This window comes from Lepidochelys olivacea (genome assembly GCF_965140295.1).
Source record: "Lepidochelys olivacea isolate rLepOli2 genome assembly, chromosome: 13".
NCBI lineage: Eukaryota > Metazoa > Chordata > Testudines > Cheloniidae > Lepidochelys > Lepidochelys olivacea.
The window spans coordinates 37038138-37058549 of NC_140423.1; the positions used below are offsets into that span (position 1 = coordinate 37038138).

Consider the following 20412-nt stretch of genomic DNA (forward strand, 5'->3'; position numbering starts at 1 on the left):
TCTGATAGAAACTGTGGGCCCAGGTCTTAAATTATGCTCAGCCCCCAAAGGCCAATAGGGATCTCAGCAGCAGTGCAAGGCCAGCGTCTGTCCCTCTCTCTCTCTCCCTCTCTCTCTCTATGTATCTATCTATATCTCTGAGCCATTAGTGATTATCTTTCAGAACTCATGGACAATAGGAGGGATCCCAAAGGACTGGAAAAGGGCAAAGACAGTGCCTGTCTATAAAAAGGGGAATAAGGGTAACCCAGGGAATTATAGACCAGTCATCTATATTTTGGTACCTGGAAAGAGAATGGAGCAAATAATCCAACACTCAGATTGTAAGCACCTAAAAGAAAAGAAGGTGATAAGTAAGAGTTAACATGGATTTGTCAAGAACAAATCATGTCTAACCAACCTAGAATCCTTTGACAGGGTAACAAGCCTAGTGGATGTGGGGAAGCAGTAGATGTGATTTATTTGGACTTTAGTAAAGCTTTTGATACTGTCTCGCATGATCTTCTCATAAACAAACTAGGGAAATGTAGCCTAGATGAACCTACTATAAGGTGGGTGCTCAACTGGTTGGAAAACCATTCCCAGAAAGTCATTATCAGTGGTTCACAGCCAAGCAGGAAGGGCATAATGAGACAGGTCCTGCAGGGATCTGGCCTGGATCAGGTTCTAGTCAATAACTTAATAAATGATTAGATAATGGTGTAGAGAGTACCCTTATATAGTATGTGGATGATGCCAAACTGGGAGGGGTTGCGAGCACTTTGGAGGACAGGATTAGAATTCAAACTGATCTTGACAAACTGGAGAGATGGTCTGAAATAAACAGGACACAATTCAATAAGGACAAATGCAAATCTCTGTATTTAGGAAGGACCAATCAGTTGCACACATATGAAATGGGAAATGACTGCCTGGGAAGGAGAACTGCAGAAAAGTATCTGGGGTCACAGTGGTTCAAAAACTAAATAAGAGTCAACAGTGTAATTCTGTTGCAAAACAAGCGGATGTCATTCTGGGATGTATTAGCAGGAGTGTCGTAAGCAAGACATGAGAAGTAATTCTTCGGTTGTACTCAGCACTGATTAGGCCTTAACTGGAATATTGTGTCCATCTGAGGGCACACCACTTCAGGAACAATACGGAGAAACTGGGGAAAGTCCAGAGGAGAGCAACAAAAGTGATTAAAGGACTAGAACACATGATCTATGAGGAAAGATTGAGAAAATTGGGTTTGTTTAGTCTGGAGATGAGAAGACTGATGGGGACATGATAATAGTCTTCAAATACCTAAAAGATTGTTATGAATAGGAGGGTGATAAATTGTTCTCCTTAACCGCTGAGGACAGGACAGGAAGCAATGGGCATAAATTTCAGCAAGGGAGTTTTACGTCGGACATTAGGAAAAAATTCCTGACTATCAGGGTGGTTAAGCACTAGAACAAATTGCCCAGGGAGGTTGTGGAATTGCCTTCTTTGGAAATTTTTAAGAGCAGGTTCCACAAACACCTGTCAGGGATAGTCTAGATAATACTTAGACCTGCCTCATTGCAGGGGACTGTACCAGATGACGTATCGAGGTCCCATCCAGTCCTACATTTCTTTCTTTCTTTCTTGCTTGCTTCCGAATTTTGAGTTGTTCAGATCTTATTTAGTAAAATTTGTTTGTTGTTGTTGATTTCATTCTGGGTAATTATTTCAGGTTATGTTGGGCTTAATAAGAAGGGTGCGTCAATGTTGCGAGCGTAATTCTTATGGTGGAAAAGACCACCCCTCCATCCACCATCCATCCCTGCCTATGCATCCATCCGAGCCACCTTTACATCCTTCCATGCCCATGCATATCCATACATGCACTGATCCCCTCCTATCCATCCATTCATCCGTGCATCCATCTCTTCATCCATCCATCCCATTCATTTGTACATCCATCCATCCCCATAAACTTCCATCCATCCATCTGGCAGGAAAGAGTGAAAATTTAGCTAACATCTAAGACAAAAACTGCAGAACAAGCAGGAATGCTTCAATAACATTCAGTAGCAAGGACACTGACAACCGTAAACAGCTGATAAGATTATATGGTCAATGCCCGCCCAGTAATTCAGTTCTTAGAACAGGACAAACTCTCCCTTCACAGCCCACCGGATATCTGTAAGCACCCATCCCTACCACCCGCCATCCCGCCTCCTTCCCCCACAAGGTAGCCATAGTCATTTGATGGAATTAGAATGACCTCTATATGTACGTACTGTTCTTATTTTTATCTTTGTTCAGGGTTCTCTCTTGACTTGTAACAATGTCTGTCTCTGTATGTACAGATAAATGCAAATGAATTGATAAGAGAATGTATAAAACTGGCCACTAAGGCACCATATCTCGGAAGCTGCTTGTCAGTCTTCCCGGTACCGTGATCAAACCCCCTTCAGTACTGTCTGTGCTTGCCTGATTCTTGGGGAAAAGAATCTTTTGCCGAACAGTTTTGGCGCAGCGAGCAGGGTGTGATCGGGAATCCTCAGAGAGTTTCTCACAACCAGGGATAGAGCTGAGGACCGTTTTACTTACCACCTCTAGCACACACCTTGGTTTGGGACTCCCCTCTGCACCCCTTTTTAATAGGAACCACATATAGGACACACAGGCAAGAGGACTGAAGGGGACTGTGTTTGTGGCCAAGATTGTTGAGGTGCAGGGATCGCTGGAGGGGAAGGCAGCACTGCCAGGCACTGAGCACCAGGGCGTGTCCTGCGCGGATCGTCGGGGTGCGGGGGGAGGCGAAGGCTGCGGGGATCGTCGGGGCGCGGGGGTCGCCGGAGGCGAAGGCTGTGGGGATCATCGGGGCGCGGGGGTTGCCGGAGGCGAAGGCTGCGGGGATCGTCGGGGCGCGGGGGTCGCCGGAGGCGAAGGCTGCAGGGATCGTCGGGGCGCGGGGGTCACAGGAGGCGAAGGCTGCGGGGATCGTCGGGGCACGGGGGTCGCCGGAGGCGAAGGCTGCGGGGATCGTCGGGGCGCGGGGGTCGCCGGAGGCGAAGGCTGCGGGGATCGTTGGGGCGCGGGGGGAGGCGAAGGCTGCGGGGATCGTTGGGGTGCGGGGGGGTCACCGGAGGCGAAGGCTGCGGGGATCGTCGGGGTGCGGGGGGTCACCGGAGGCGAAGGCTGCAGGGATCGTCGGGGTGTGGGGGTCACAGGAGGCGAAGGCTGCGGGGATCGTTGGAGTGTGGGGGGAGGCGAAGGCTGCGGGGATCGTTGGGGCGCGGGGGTCGCAGGAGGCGAAGGCTGCGGGGATCGTCGGGGTGCGGGGGTGGCTGGAGGCGAAGGCTGCGGGGATCGTCGGGGTGTGGGGGTGGCTGGAGGCGAAGGCTGCGGGGATCGTCAGAGTGCGGGGGTCGCCGGAGGCGAAGGCTGCGGGGATCGTCGGGGCGCGGGGGTCGCCGGAGGCGAAGGCTGCGGGGATCATCGGGGCGCGGGGGTTGCCGGAGGCGAAGGCTGCGGGGATCGTCGGGGCGCGGGGGTCGCCGGAGGCGAAGGCTGCAGGGATCGTCGGGGTGCGGGGGTCGCCGGAGGCGAAGGCTGCGGGGATCGTCGGGGTGCGGGGGTCACTGGAGGCGAAGGCTGCGCTGCCAGGTACTCAGCACCATGTGGACAAGGGTGTGCTCAGTCAGGCTCCCCTGAAGCGCCGCTGAAGTGGGTTTCAGCAAGCTGGGATACAATGTCTTATGAATTGACCCCGAATTCATCAACGATTCCCTCATGGGGTGGGGGGGGGAGGACTCGCTGGCGTGCCCCAGGGCGCACCAGTGGTGCCCTCTACGGGAGGGAGACTCACTGACTGGCCCTGGGGAACATCAGAGATGCCCCCCAAGGGAGAGAGACTCATTGATTTTATAAAAGGGAAACATGAGACGGTTCAAAAGACAATGGCAAAAGCTGGACGGAATGAGGGTATGAGTCCGATGAATAGCGTGTTGTGGTGCGCTGCTCAGAGGAAAGGAAGATTCGAGAAAGGGATTGTAATAATGTATTGCGAATATGAAAGGAAATTGCAAGAGTTGGAAACACTCCAAATAGCTCTTACATCAGAGCTGAATCCAAAGGCAGATTTCAGCTACAAGCTGAGTGAGCTTGAAGCAGAAAACAAGGCTCGAAAAACAAAACTCAGAAAACCCAACTCCTCTGCATGTCGTATTGTTGCTAGCACACAACAGAAGGGTGATTTTACTGACCCTGACTCAAGCAGCCATACGGATAAGGACCAAAATGAAATTAATTGGAAACACCTTGAGAAACAAATTCAGAATTGGAACCTGGCACACACGGGGGAAGATCAAGATAATTGGCCCCCTCCTCCTCCTCCCCCCAACCCAAAATTAAGTGCCAGTGCTCCCTTGGCCCCTCTCCAAGTGACCACTCGGTGGTCAGGGACAGGTGAAAACAGAGTGGCTCATAATACTTATAAGCACACTCCTCTCATCACAGAGGAAATGAGGGGCTTACTGAAAGATCTCCCTGATCTAAAGCCCAAAGACCCAAATTTGATATTCTGGAAAAGAATAAACCAGATGGTTACCTTACATCCCAGGGATCTTCATATCTTAACAAAAGCTAAATGCCCCAATCTATCATGGGTCATGATACGTGGCTCTGGGAAGAAGGATAAAGGAGTTTGAGGCGCAAGTGGTGTTCTCGTCCATCCTCCCTGTGGAAGGAAAAGGCCTGGGTAGAGACCGTCAAATCGTGGAAGTCAATGAATGGCTACGCAGGTGGTGTCGGAGAGAAGGCTTTGGATTCTTTGACCATGGAATGGTGTTCCAAGAAGGAGGCCTGCTGGGCAGAGACGGGCTCCACCTAACGAAGAGAGGGAAGAGCATCTTCGCAAGCAGGCTGGCTAACCTAGTGAGGAGGGCTTTAAACTAGGTTCACCGGGGGAAGGAGACCAAAGCCCTGAGGTAAGCGGGGAAGTGGGATACCAGGAGGAAGCACAAGCAGGAGAGCGCAAGAGGGGAGGGCTCCTGCCTCATACTGAGAAAGAGGGGCAATCAGCAGGTTATCTCAAGTGCCTATACACAAATGCACAAAGCCTGGGAAACAAGCAGGGAGAACTGGAAGTCCTGGCAAAGTCAAGGAATTATGATGTGATTGGAATAACAGAGACTTGGTGGGATAACTCCCATGACTGGAGTACTGTCATGGATGGATATAAGCTGTTCAGGAAGGACAGGCAGGGCAGAAAAGGTGGGGAAGTTGCATTGTATGTAAGGGAGCAGTATGACTGCTCAGAGCTGAAGTATGAAACTGCAGAAAAACCTGAGAGTCTCTGGATTAAGTTTAGAAGTGTGAGCAACAAGGGTGATATCATGGTGGGAGTCTGTGATAGACCACCAGACCAGGGGGATGAGGTGGATGAGGCTTTCTTCCGGCAACTCGCAGAAGTTACTAGATCGCAATCCCTGGTTCTCATGGGAGATTTCAATCACCCTGATATCTGCTGGGAGAGCAATACAGCGGTGCACAGACAATCCAGGAAGTTTTTGGAAAATGTAGGGGACAATTTCCTGGTACAAGTGCTGGAGGAACCAACTAGGGGCAGAGCTCTTCTTGACCTGCTGCTCACAAAGCGGGAAGAATTAATAGGGGAAGCAAAAGTGGACAGGAACCTGGGAGGCAGTGACCACGAGATGGTCGAGTTCAGGATCCTGACACAGGGAAGAAAGGAGAGCAGCAGAATACGGACCCTGGACTTCAGAAAAGCAGACTTTGACTCCCTCAGGGAACTGATGGGCAAGATCCCCTGGGAGAATAACATGAGGGGGAAAGGAGTCCAGGAGAGCTGGCTGTATTTTAAAGAATCCTTATTGAGGTTACAGGGACAAATCATCCCGATGTGTAGAAAGAATAATAAATATGGCAAGCGACCAGCTTGGCTTAACAGTGAAATCCTTGCTGATCTTAAATACAAAAAAGAAGCTTACAAGATGTGGAAGATTGGACAAATGACCAGGGATGAGTATAAAAATATTGCTCGGGCATGCAGGAGTGAAATCAGGAAGGCCAAATCACACCTGGAGTTGCAGTTAGCAAGAGATGTTAAGAGTAACAAGAAGGGTTTCTTCAGGGATGTTAGCAACAAGAAGAAAGTCAAGGAAAGTTTGGGCCCCTTACTGAATGAGGGAGGCAACCTCGTGACAGAGGATGTGGAAAAAGCTAATGTACTCAATGCTTTTTTTGCCTCTGTCTTCACAAACAACGTCAGCTCCCAGACTGCTGCACTGGGCAGCACAGCATGGGGAGGAGGTGACCAGCCCTCTGTGGAGAAAGAAGTGGTTCGGGACTATTTAGAAAAGCTGGACGTGCACAAGTCCATGGGGCCGGATGCGTTGCATCCGAGAGTGCTAAAGGAGTTGTCAGATGTGATTGCAGGGCCATTGGCTATTATCTTTGAAAACTCATGGCGATTGGGGGAAGTCCCAGATGACTTGAAAAAAGCTAATGTAGTGCCCATCTTTAAAAAAGGGAAGAAGGAGGATCCGGGGAACTACAGACCAGACAGCCTCACCTCAGTCCCTGGAAAAATCATGGAGCAGGTCCTCAAGGAATCAATTCTGAAGCACTTAGAGGGGAGGAAAGTGATCAGGAATAGTTGGCATGGATTCACCAAGGGCAAGTCATGCTTGACTAATCTAATTGCCTTCTATGACGAGATAACTGGCTCTGTGGATGAAGGGAAAGTAGTGGACGTGTTGTTCCTTGACTTTAGCAAAGCCTTTGACACGGTCTCCCACAGTATTCTTGCCAGCAAGTTAAAGAAATATGGGTTGGACGAATGGACTATAAGGTGGATAGAAAGTTGGCTAGATTGTTGGGCTCAACAGGTAGTGATCAATGTCTCCATGTCTAGTTGGCAGCCGGTATCAAGTGGAGTGCCCCAAGGGTTGGTCCTGGGGTCTGTTTTGTTCAATATCTTCATAAATGATCTGGAGGATGGTGTGGATTGCACCCTGAGCAAGTTTGCAGATGACACTAAACTGGGAGGAGAGGTAGATACCCTGGAGGGTAGGGATAGGATCCAGACGGTCCTAGACAAATTAGAGGATTGGGCCAAAAGAAATCTGATGAGGTTCAACAAGGACAAGTGCAGAGTCCTGCACTTAGGACGAAAGAATCCAATGCACCGCTACAGACTAGGGACCGAATGGCTAGGCAGCAGTTCTGCAGAAAAGGATCTAGGGGTTACAGTGGGCGAGAAGCTGGATATGAGTCAACAGTGTGCCCTTGTTGCCAAGAAGGCCAATGGCATTTTGGGATATATAAGTGGGGGCATTACCAGCAGATCGAGGGACATGATCGTTCCCCTCTATTCGACACTGGTGAGGCCTCATCTGGAGTACTGTGTCCAGTTTTGGGCCCCACAATACAAGAAGGATGTGGAAAAATTGGAAAACATCCAGCGGAGGGCAACAAAAATGATTAGGGGACTGGAACACATGACTTATGAGGAGAGGCTGAGGGAACTGGGGATGTTTAGTCTGCAGAAGAGAAGAATGAGGGGGGATTTGATATCTGCTTTCAACTACCTGAAAGGGGGTTCCAAAGAGGATGGCTCTAGACTGTTCTCAGTGGTAGCAGATGACAGAACAAGGAGGAATGGTCTCAAGTTGCAGTAGGGGAGGTTTAGGTTGGATATTAGGAAAAACTTTTTCACTAGGAGGGTGGTGAAACACTGGAATGCGTTACCTAGGGAGGTGGTGGAATCGCTTAGAAGTTTTTAAGGTCAGGCTTGACAGAGCTCTGGCTGGGACGATTTAGTTGGAGTTGGTCCTGCTTTGAGCAGGGGTTTGGACTAGATGATCTCCTGAGTCCCTTCCAACCCTGATATTCTATGATTCTATGATCCCTACAGAAGGACACCGAAACAGCATTTGGGCCTCTGTTAAATTTGAATCTGAAAATGATATGACCCGTGCCTGCACTGAGTTTAAGGAAGCTGTCCAAGAAGCCTTGGGGAACAGAGCTGGTAACTGGGGACTGATCGTGGGCTGTGTACAAGGCATGAATGAGTCTGCCTCTCAATATTGTGAGAGAAAGTGGGAGATGTATTCCAGCAATGCAGGTACTGCAGACCCCCCAAAAAACTAATCAGTCATTTTAAAAAATGTTAAAGGAAGATTTTAACTCCCACCTGCAAACAGCCCTTAATTTGGGAGTGAACCCAGGCTCTGATTATGAATCCATCTGTACGTGGGCCTCTGAATGCGAAGCCAGACAGGCCAAAGAGATAAAAAGCAGAGTCAGGGACAGAATCATGGCCAGTCGAATCCTGGCAGCACCTCACTGCCCTTTCAATCTGGTCCTGGTCCCATCCCCACCTCACAGTGTTTTGTATGTGGGGAAAACGGACATTGGGCAGCTGGATGCCCAAGCTGAGTAGCCCTGGGCAACTGGCCTCAACTGGTATTTCAACCAGCTGCCAACCCTTACTCACACCTAAGCAAAGAGGAAATAGCCAGGCTTTTAAATTCCATGGCCCGCTAGGATCCAGCAGACCCCACCCCCATCCTTTGCCTGTCAGTACTGCTGATGCAGGTATAAATCCCTCAAGTCCACACTCACAAGCCTGGATAAGGGGCCGACCATGCACAATTCTCATGGACTCAGGAGCATCTGTTTCCATTACTGACCTCCCCCTCCCCACTACTAAACAGTATTTTACTATTTCAGGGGTGGGAGGTGCACAACTCACGGCTTACAAAAGCTACCCTGTTCTTGTAAAATCTAATCTAGTCTTCTGGACTCAGTCTTTTTTTAAATGTAGCTCCAAATGCAGAGGGGACTATTTTGGGCATGGATGCCCTCTGTAACCTTGCAGCAACTCTTAACCTCGCTCAGAGAACAGTTACTAATAAACTTCTGCATCCCCCTCCGCAATGATACATCCCTCTCTTCGGTTGCAACTACCAAATCTGTGACTCTCACTTGGGACACCTCTAACGCTTTTCAAGAATTATGTTCCAGGTTCCCCTCTGTTTGGGCAAAAATAAGCTGTCTTGCATTGGTGCCTGCTCATCTCTGCCCACCCATCCAGGTTACCAGCCAACTCCCTCCACCTACCAAGCAATACCCTCGCAAACCTGAGGCCATGAACGCAGTAGGTAGCATTATTCACTCTTTACTTCAGCAAGGCATACTGGTTCCTCCACAAGGAATCACCTTCTTAATGCACCTTCTTAAGCCCAGGACCCTCCAGAAACCGCCTCTTGGGCAGACGTACAGGAGGGAGAACAGGTCATGGTGACACACACAACCCCGGGGTACTTCAGTCAAAATACTCCAACCTGCACATGGTATTGGCCCACACAAATACCCCTGTGAAAATGAAAGGAATTCCAACATGGGTCCATAAAACCAGAATTAAAATGTATAAATACGTTCATTCTGTTTATATTGTATCCTTTTAGGTAACAACTGTGACTCCCCATGTTAATCCTCCTGGCAAACATACCTGATGCAGCCTCCTAGGACCCGCCCTTGGTACATGCTACACAAGATACCTGCTTCAAAGATGGCCAGTATGTGCAACTGCCTGCAGGAGACAGTGGCGAATGGGTAAAGAAACCAGACACTTGGCTTGCCCCCAACCTGAACCATCTGGGACCTATTGTGGTAACAGCTCGCTTCCCAAAACATCTAGGCTCCAAGGTCTCAATCTGACTACCACAGCCCGGGAGCAGTCTTCGGCTCCCTCCCTGCATTTCACCAGATCTGGACTGTAACTGTGTATTTAGCTTCAGGGGATGTGGGCACACACATATAGGACCCCCACTCAAGCCCTTAGACATATCAACACCCGGTTATCTTATGCTCTGACTGCAATTCATAGATTCATAGATATTTAGGTCAGAAGAGACCATTATGATCATCTAGTCTGACCTCCTGCACAGCGCAGGCCACAGAATTTCACCCACCCACTCCTGCAAAAAAACCTCTCACCTATGTCTGTGCTATTGAAGTCCTCAAATCGTGGTTTAAAGACTTCAAGCAGCAGAGAATCCTCCAGCAAGTGACCTGTGCCTCATGCTACAGAGGAAGGGGAAAAACCACCAGGGCCTCTTCCAATCTGCCCGGGAGGAAAATTCCTTCCCGACCCCAAATATGGCAATCAGCTAAACCCTGAGCATATGGGCAAGATTCATCAGCCAGATACTACAGAAAATTCTTTCCTGGGTAACTCAGATCCCACCCCATCTAATATCCCATCACAGGCCATTGGGCCTATTTACCATGAATATTTAATTACCAAAACCATGTTATCCCATCATACCATCTCCTCCATAAACTTATCGAGTTTAATCTCAAAGCCAGATAGATCTTTTGTCCCCACTGCTTCCCTTGGAAGGCTGTTCCAGAACTTCACTCCTCTGATGGTTAGAAACCTTCGTCTAATTTCTAGTCTAAATTTCCTGGTGGCCAGTTTATATCCATTTGTTCTTGTGTCCACATTGGTACTGAGCTTAAATAATTCCTCTCCCTCACCGGTATTTATCCCTCTGATATATTTATAGAGAGCAATCATATCTCCCCTCAATTGACGTAGCCATAGAGGATTTTTACAAAATCATTGAGAAAACCTCAAATGCTATAGTCAACCTGGCCAAGTCACAAGCTAAAGGTCGTGCTTATGATATCCTGGCTCGTAATCTGTTTAATATTTCAAAAGAAGACATGCTAGATGTATGCCTGGGTTTTCCCCCATCCCATACCCTTTCCTGCCCCACCCTTGCCCACCTTGCGGGCATCTCTACACAACTAATAGTAGCCTCTCTACTTCCTCCAGGCTCACCCTCCTCCTTCAATTTCCTTCTGGTGTATCCCTCTGTTATTCCTACTCATGTGTTTCCTTCTTCTTCCCATTTCAAGTCTATTGAATATATGGTTAATAATATGGCATAGAAAGTAGGGCTGTCTGGATACCTGACACCACCCCCTGGCAATGCTACACTGATGACAACTTCGGACTGTTGAACAGAAACGTGTGTACATTGTGTGTTCCTGTTCTACTCTTCACCCTTTGACCTCATCCTCTTGTGTTGCTCTGGGTGGCCTTCCTCTTGCGCATGGTGAAGTTGCTGTACAAGTATCCACTACCCAGTGGTGTTTCATCACCACTGCATCTTACTACATGTACGGATCATTACAGTGCCAGGCAAACGCTTCCATGTGCCTGCAGATTACTGACTCCTTTACCCTAGGTGATGTGCACCTCCCCGGCCGTGTGTTCTCTGGAATGACAGCAGCTCCTCGGTGGTATAATAACCTATATCTGGACAAGTATCAGAGGGGTAGCCATGTTAGTCTGGATCTGTAAAAGCGGCAAAGAGTCCTGTGTCACTTTATAGACTAACAGACGTATTGGAGTAGAAGCTTTCGTGGGTGAATACCCACTTCGTCGGATGCATGTATCTGGACAATACACCGGTTCAACTGGCCAAGGAGCTACTTCTCAAAGTGGTCCTGGCTGCTGCATCTGCGTTTACCACCGTTCATAACCACGTCACCAAAGATCACATTCAAGTCCAGCTCTCTAATCAAACTGTGACCTGACTGAAAGATCCTGTTCGTAATGCATCTTACAGCCCCATCTCCTGGTGGACAATTGTCCAAATAACAGCTGCCACTTCTATATTTGTGTTACTAGTCTCTCTTGTCATGTGTGGGCACTTTAGATACATGCTTAAAAATCTTACTATATTTCCTACCTTTACCCCCTTCCCCCAATTCCCTGCTCCCTCCCCCCTCCCACCTTCCTCAGGCAACCTTAAAACAGATCATGTATATCAAAGTATTTAAAGTATTGACTTTATCTGACTTAAAAGTTCGATTTGTCAAAAGGAGGGAACTGTCAGGAAAGAGTGAAAATTTAGCGAACAGCTAAGACAAAAACTGCAGAACAAGCAGGAATGCTTCAGTAGCATTCAGTAACAAGGACACTGACAGCTGTAAACAACTCATAAGCTTATATGGTCAATGCCCGCCCAGTAATTCAGTTCTTAGAACAGGACAAACCCTCCCTTCACAGCCCACCAGATATCTGTAAGCACCCATCCCTACCCCCCGCCACCCCGCCTCCTTCCCCCGCAAGGTAGCCATAGTCATTTGATGCAATTAGGATGACCTCTATATGTACGTACTGTTCTTATTTTTATCTTTGTTCAGGGTTCTCTCTTGACTTGTAACAATGTCTGTCTCTGTATGTACAGATAAATGCAAATGAATTGATAAGAGAATGTATAAAACTGGCCACTAGGGCACCATATCTTGGAAGCTGCTTGTCAGTCTTCCTGGTACCGTGAACAAATCCCCTTCAGTACTGTCTGTGCTTGCCTGATTCTTGGGGAAAAGAATCTTTTGCTGAACACATACTTCCATCCATCTAAATTCATTGATTCTAAGGCAAGAACGGACCACCAGTGATCATCTAGTCCTACCTCATGTATCACACAAACCAGAGAACGTCCCCAAAATAATTCCTAGAGCAGATTATTTAGAAAAATATCATCCAGTCTTGTTAGAAAAATTGTCAGTGATGAAGAATGCACCTTGACCCTTGGCTAGTTGTTCCAATGGTTAATGACCCCCACTGTTAAAAATGTATACCTTATTTCCAGCATAGGCACTGACTTCCCCTCAGCCCGGTGGGCGCTCAACCCTCCCCCACCCCTGGCCCTGCACCTGCCCCACCCTTGCCCCATCCCCATTCCACTCCTTCCCCAAAGTCCCCAACCCACCTCGCCTTTTCCCACCCGAGCCCTACCCCTTCACGCCCCCATTCCCTCCCTTTCCCCAAGTCCCCACATCTGCTCTGCCTCTTCTCCACCTCTTACCCTGAGTGCGCCACATACTCACTCCTCCTGCTCCCTCCTGGAGAGTCCTAAGTGCTGCCAAACAGCTGTTAGGTGGCAGGGCAGAGGGAAGCGCTGGGAGGGAGTGGGAGGAGCAGGGGCTCAGCACACTTAGGGGGAGAGGAGGTGAGGAGGGGAGAGCTTGGCTGCTGGTGGGTGCAGAGTACCCATTAATTTTTCCAGCCCCGGAACACCCACGCAGTCAGCACCTATGATTTCCAGTCTGAATTTGTGTAGCTTCAGCTTCCTGCCTTTTGATCATGTTAGGCCTTCCTCTGCTAGGCTGAAGAGCCCGTTATTAAATATTTGTTCTCCGTGTAGTTACTTAGACTGTGATCTTATCACCCAGTAGCCTTCACTTTGTTAAGCTTAACAGATTGAACTCTTTGAGTCTATCACTGTAACGTAGGTTTTCTAATTCTTTGATCATTCTCATGGCTCTTCTCTGACCCCTCCCCAATTTATCAAAATGCTTCTTTACTTGTGGGCCACAGATCTAGACATGGGATTCCAGCAGCGGTTGCACCAAGACCAAATCCAGGCTAAAATAATCTCTCTTCTCCTACTTGTGATTCCCCTGTTTATGCATTCCCAGGATCAAACTAGCCCTTTTGGCCACAGTTGTGCACCTGGAGCTTACTATTCACCTTGACCCCCAAATCTTTCATAGAGTCCCTGCTTCCCAGGCTAGAGTGCCCCAGCCTTTGTTCCCAGGGAGTTGGTGACTAAGGCGCCTCTTTTGATGTGATCGGTGGGGGGAGCGACTGCTCCCCCTGCTCCCACCCTAGCTACGCTCCCCCACCCCTAGGAGCCAGAGGGACCTGCTGGATGCTTCCTGGGAGCTTCCCCAGGTAAGCACTGCTGGGACTCCCCATCTCACCCCCCAGCAGGTCCCTCTGGCTCTTAGGGGTGGGGGGGCACCCACTACGGTGGCCCACAAGACCCTTCTGCCCAGTTCTGGGGGACGTTAGGGGACAGGGGAGTGGGTGGATGTGGCAGGGGTTCTGGGGGGGGCGTCAAGGAATGTGGGGGATTGGATGGGGCAGGAGTCCCAGGAGGCAAGGGTGGGCAACGACCCCCTCGTGGGGTGAGGAGGGAACCGGTTGTTAAGATTTTGGCAGCTCATCACTGGCTACAGCCCCATCCCCTGCAACCAGAGACCTTCCCTGCCCTGGCAGACCCAGTGCCTGCCCCACATGACAAGGGGCAGGAGGGAACTCAGTGCTGGAGACGTTTGTATCAGGTCTGCACTGACGGCAGAGCATAGGAGACAGGAAGTGAAATTAACAAGCAGTGCGGTGGAGGGGCTGCGGCACCTGGGACTGCCTGACTAAGGTGCTAATGAGTTGGGGAGAAGCAGTGTGGCCTAGTGGTGTGACCACAGACCTGCACCTCAGGATGGCTGGGTTCTGTTCCCAGCTGTGCTGCTGGGTGACCTTGGAGAAGTCATGGCCCCTCTCCATGCCTCTATTTCCCCATCTGGGGCTAATGAACCCAACTGCCTTTGTAAAGCATTTTGAGATCCCCTGATGGGAAGAGCTAGGGGCCCCGATCCTCACAGGTATTCAGGCTCCTACTGACTTCAATGGGAGTTAGGCACCCAAACATCACTGAGGACCCAGGCTTAGATGGTCTCATTTATTTGTTCATGGCTCAAGCCAGCATACTTGCATGTTGCCCACCACCCATTATCCTCCCCCAGCCCTGGATCATTCACACACGCAACGTCCAATCTGCAGGCCAGTATTAGAAAAGATAGACGAATTGTTCCAACAAGACTGTTTTTATTGCTAAAAAAAAAGAAAAGAAAAAAAGCTTTTCCCCCTCTCAAGTGACATTTCCTTTTCAAACATGCATCTCTTTTAGATATTTTCAAAAAGAGTTGAAAATACACAATTCTTTCTTTTGTCCCAACGTATCTCAAAGACGATAAGGCCACTGTGGAGGAACTAAATGAATTCTTTGCATCGGTTTTCACTGTTGAGGATGTGAGGGAGATTCCCAGAATTGAGCCATTCTTTTGGGGTGATAGATCTGAGGAACTGTCCCAAATGGAGGTGTCATTAGAGGAGGTTTTGGAACAAATTGATAAACTAAACAGTAATAAGTCTCCAGGACCTGATGGTATTCACCCAAGAGTTCTGAAGGAACTCAAATGTGAAATTGCAGGACTACTCACTGTAGTCTGTAACCTATCATTTAAATCAGCTTCTGTGGCAAATGACTGGAGGATAGCTGATGTGATGCCAATTTTTTAAAAGGGTTCCAGAGGTGACCCTGGCAATTACAGGCCAGTAAGCCTCACTTCAGTACCGGACAAATTGATTGAAACTCTTGTAAAGAACATAATTGTCAGACAGATAGATGAACATAATTTGTTGGGAAATAGTCAACATGGTTTTTGAAAAGGGAAATCACGCCTCACCAATCTACTAGAATTCTTTGAGGAGATCAACAAGCATACGGACAAAGGAGAGCCATTGGATACAATGTATTTAGATTTTCAGAAAGCCTTTGACAAGGTCCCTCACCAAAGGCTCTTAAGCAAAATAAGCAGTCATGGGATAAGAGGGAAGGTTCTCTCGTGGATTGGTAACAGGTTAAAAGATAGGAAACAAAGGGTAGGAATAAATGGTCAGTTTTCAGAATGGAGAGAGGTAAATAGTGGTGTCCCCCAGGCGTCTGTACTGGGTCCAGTCCTATTCAACATATTTATAAACAATCTGAAAAAGGGGGTAACGAGTGAGGTGGCAAAATTTGCTGATGACACAAAACTACTCAAGATAGTTAAGTCCCAGGCAGACTAAGAAGAGCTACAAAAGGATCTCTCAAAACTGGGTGACTGGGCAACAAAATGGCAGATGAAATTTAATGTTGATAAATGCAAAGTAAAGCACATTGGAAAGCATAATCCCAACTATACATATAAAATGATGGGGTCTAAATTAGCTGTTACCAATCAAGAAAGAGATCTTGGAGTCATTGTGGACAGTCCTCTGAAATCATCCACTCAATGTGCAGCGGCAGTCAAAAAAGCGAACAGAATGTTGGAACTCATCAAGAAAAGGATAGATAATAAGACAGAAAATATCATATTGCCTCTATATAAATCCATGGTACGCCCACATCTTGAATACTGCATGCAGATGTGGTCTCCCCATCTCAAAAAAGATATATTGGAATTGGAAAAGGTTCAGAAAAGGCAAGAAAAATGATTAGGGGTATGGAACAGCTTTCATATGAGGAGAGATTAATAAAACTGGAACTTTTTAGCTTGGAAAACAGACGGCTAAGGGGAAATATGATAGAGGTCTATAAAATCATGACTGGTGTTGAGAAAGTACATACGGAAGTGTTGTTTACTACTTCTCATAACACAAGAACTAGTAGTCACCAAATGAAATTAATAGGCAGCTGGTTTTAAACCAATATAAGGAAGTATGTCTTCACACAACGCACAGTCACCATGTGGAATTCTTTGCCAGAGGATGTTTTGAAGGCCAAGACTATAATAGGGTTCAAAAAATAACTAGATGAATTCATGGAGGATAGGTCCATCAGGGGCTATTAGCCAGGATGGGTAGGGATGGTGTCCCTAGCCTCTGTTTGCCAGAAGCTTGGATTGGGTGACAGGGCATGGATCACTTGATGATAAGCTGTCTGTTCATTCCCTTTGGGGCACCTGCCATTGGCCACAGTCAGAGGACAGGATACTGGGCTTGATGGACCTTTGGTCTGACCCAATAGGGCCAGTCTTATGTTCTCCTGCACCCTGTACCCCCTCCCAGAGCCAGCCCCTCATACCCCATCCTGCATCACAAGCCCTGGCCCAGCCCTGAGCCAGCACCCCATACCCATACTCCCTCCTGAACCCCATACCACCTCCTGCACCCAAAGCCCCTGCCCCAGCCCTAAGCACCCTACCAGAGGGAGCCCCCCCTGTCCCCTGTCCTACACCCTGTAGCCCCTGCACCAGCCCTGAACCCCCCCAGAGACAGCACCCTATGCCCCCTCCTGCATCCCAACCCCCTGCCCCAGTCCAGTGAAAGTGAGTGAGTGTGGGGGAGAGGGAGGATGGAGTGAGCAGGGTGGGGTTTTGGGGAAGGGGCGGGCCTTTGGGAAGGGGTGGGGCCTCAGGATGTGGCACTCACATTGAAGGTTTTTTACCAAAGTGGCCCTCACTTCAAAAATAGTGAAGAGCACTCCTTTAGTATCTATCTCTTGATAGATTCGATCTCAGCCATTTCATTATTTTGATCTGGATCCCCCTCTTGGAACTGGCATTTTTGATGAATGTGGGATGGGATCTATCCATCCTGTTATGAGTAGATCTATGTGACACCATCTAGAACCATTCCAGAACTGCTCTATATCCATTCAAGTTCAATACAGATGCATGAATACCCAACTAACACCATTTACGTTCTTGCTAGATTCATTTCAGTTGATTCTGTTCATTTTAGTTCTGTCCTTACTCAAGTAGTCACTTATAGATTCCTTTTAGATCGGTGCTCATCCTTGCACATCCATTCTACACCCATCTTCCCACCCTACCACCCACTGTCTGGACCCTGCTGGTGGCTCCAATAGGGGTCTCCGACCTGACTCAGGGCCAGCAGGGGGGTTGGGTGGGAGCATCCATGTCTGGTCCCTGGGGAGGTGGGATGTAGGAATGGCTGGACCAGTGTTGCTCCTGGCTCTGTGTTTGTGAATCCCTGTAAGCAGTCGGCACCTCCCCAACATGTCAGGGACCCCCTGGGGGGGATGGGGCTGAGCTCCTTTGGAAGTTGATAAACTCATTGCGGCAGCGAGAGCAGGGGAGTCATCTGTCTCTGACAATCTGTTTGTGGAGGGGTCAGAGAGACTTTGGCTGTCACATATACAGTGACCCTATGGATAGGGGATGGAGCTGAGCCCCTTTGGGGGTTGATAAACTCAGTGTGGGCAGCAGGAGCAGGGGAGGCAATCTGACAATCTGTTTGGGAGGGGGGGTCAGAGATGATTTGGGTGTCACGTACACAATGTCTGGGGTGGGGCGCTAGTATCAGGTTGATCTGAGCCACTGGCCTCTATCTCACACACAGGGGGACAGGGGTGTGTTTTTTCACCCAGCACCGATACCGATCAGTGTTACCCACAGCCCACGGAAACAGGCGAGCTGGGGAAGGGCAGAACTTGGTGCTTGGAACAGTGACAGCAGCACAGAGATGCCCCAAAAGGAAAATGCCCCACGTCCCATTTTGCACCCCCTGAGCCATCCAGACCCCTTCCGTGGGGCTGGATCGGAGCTTCCCCCATGTCCATTCCACACCCCTTCCCCCCCGAGCCAGTCTGTCCCCTTCTGTGGGGCCGGTATCAGTCTGATTGCCCCAGCCTTTGTTCCTAGATGTGTACATTGACATTTGGGTATGTTAAAATGTGTATTGTTTGCTTGCGCCCAGTTATCAAACAATCCAGATCACTCTGTGTTGGTGCCCTGTCCTCTGCATTATTTATCACTCCCCACATTTTTGAGTCATCTGCAAACATTATCAGTGATGATTTTATGTTTTCTTCCAGGCTATTGATAAAAAATGGTAAATTGCATAGGACAAGAACAGATCCCTGAGCTCACAAGAAACACACCTATCTGATGTTGATTGCCCATTTACAGATACATTTTGACACCTATCATTTAGCCAGCTTTTAATCCATGTCATGTGTGCCATGGCAATCTTATATCATTCTAATGTTTTAATCAACATCTGCAGTACCAAGCCAAATGCCTTCCAGAATTATAAGTGTATAACATCAACACTGTTACCTTTATCAACCAAATTATAATCTGATCAAAAGCAGATAAGGTCTGTGAGGTGGTATCTTTTATTGGACTAGGTTGTGTTGGTGAGAGAGACAAGTTTTTGAGCCTACACAGAGCTCTTCATCAGATCTGGGAAAGATTCTCGGGGTGTGACAGCTAAGGACAAGATGGAACACGTTTTTGTAGCCTAAGTAGTGAGCACATATTTCTCTCCAAGCTCAACATAAGAAGCAAGATCCGCACTGACCAGGACCCCCCAACTCAAAGTAGCATCAGCCCCTGCCAGAACAAAAGATACAAAACTTGCAGATATATTGCCACTACTATGATGATGTTACGAATTACACCTGGTAGGACACGCGCACAAATGTTGCGAATTATACCTGATAGGACATGCACACCAGTGCTGCGAATTACACCTGAGAGGACACGCACACAAATGCTGTGAAGCACACCTGGTAGGACACGCACACCAATGCTATGAATTACACCTGGTAGGACATGCACACCAGTGCTGCAAATTACACCTGGTAGGACATGCACAGTTCAAATCTAGGCTGAGGCACAGAAACAAAGTCCACAACTGCAGAGTTCCCAAAAAACACTAAGTTTATTACGCTCGAGCGTGGTGCCCCCCTGCTAGCCAGGAGGGGACCACGAATACAGATTATACAAAGGTTATATACTTTTTAGCAAAGCATGTTGCCCTCGTGCATCGGAAACCTTAGCCAATAAACAAACCCTTGTCTTATCTACCACCTATCCCTGCTTGGTGCATTCCTCGTGCTATACCAGTATGTTAATTACACAGCATGGTCCTAAAGCCATGCATCAGTAACTTTTATTATCAGGATGGGAGGCCTCACATCAAGGCCAAGAGACAGGGAGTTAGAGACTGACAAAAACCAGATACTGGGAGTCAAGGCAGGCTGGAGACAAGGAGGAGGATTTCCACAGGGATTCAGTATCTAAGGATCACTCCTCCTGGTGTATGATGTGCTGGCATTTAAACAATGGTGGGCCCCAAACCAAAATGGAGTCACATGTGCTAACTTTTCCTTAACAATGATCAACACCCCCTCCCACAATTTACATTTCAAGACCCATGGGTCCTACACATGCCCATCACAGCATGTGGCTTCCCTCAGCCAGTGCACTAAATGCCGCAATAATAATTAGGTATGTGAAATGAGACAACTGTCCTTGAATGAATTCACACAGAAAAATGATGAAAGACAAAAACACCTTATCACCTGGACAGGGGCGAACATTTTTCACAAAATGATCTCTCCATAGCTGACCTCTTGTCACAACAGGGGAGTTCCCGCGGAGTCAGTATCTTTAGGAGATAGGAAACAGGCAGTGGGGGCTGGAGCTGGTTCGCGCCGGTTCGCTAGAACCGGTTGTACAATTTAGAAGCCCTTTTAGAACCAGTTGTTCAGCGAGGGAGAACCGGTTCTAAAAGGGCTTCGAAATTTAACTGGCCAAAAGTGATGCCTTAGGCGCCAACTCCATGGGTGCTCCAGCACTGGAGCACCCCAGGAGAAAATTTGGTGGGTGCAGAGCACCCACCGGCAGCTTCCCACCCCACCCCTGGCCCCAGCTCACCTCCGCTCCGCCTCCTCCCCTGAACGCACCGCCCCCCCCCGGCTTCTCTGCCCCCCCGGCCCCAGCTCACCTCCGCTCCGCCTCCTCCCCTGAACGCACCGCCCCCCCCCGGCT

General features: G+C 48.6%; 1 protein-coding gene across 1 annotated transcript in view; it reads right to left on the reverse strand.

Moving 5' to 3' along the window:
• Positions 1-20029, reverse strand: part of LOC311529749 (mast cell protease 1A-like) — a 28873-nt gene extending 8844 nt beyond the window's left edge. Inside the window, exons 1-2 of the mRNA XM_084645948.1 lie at positions 19992-20029; positions 285-331 (exon numbers count right to left, since the gene is read on the reverse strand). The gene's annotated coding sequence lies outside the window, so the exon portion shown is untranslated. The remainder of the gene's footprint in view (positions 1-284; positions 332-19991) is intronic.
• Between the last annotated feature and the right edge of the window lie 383 nt (positions 20030-20412).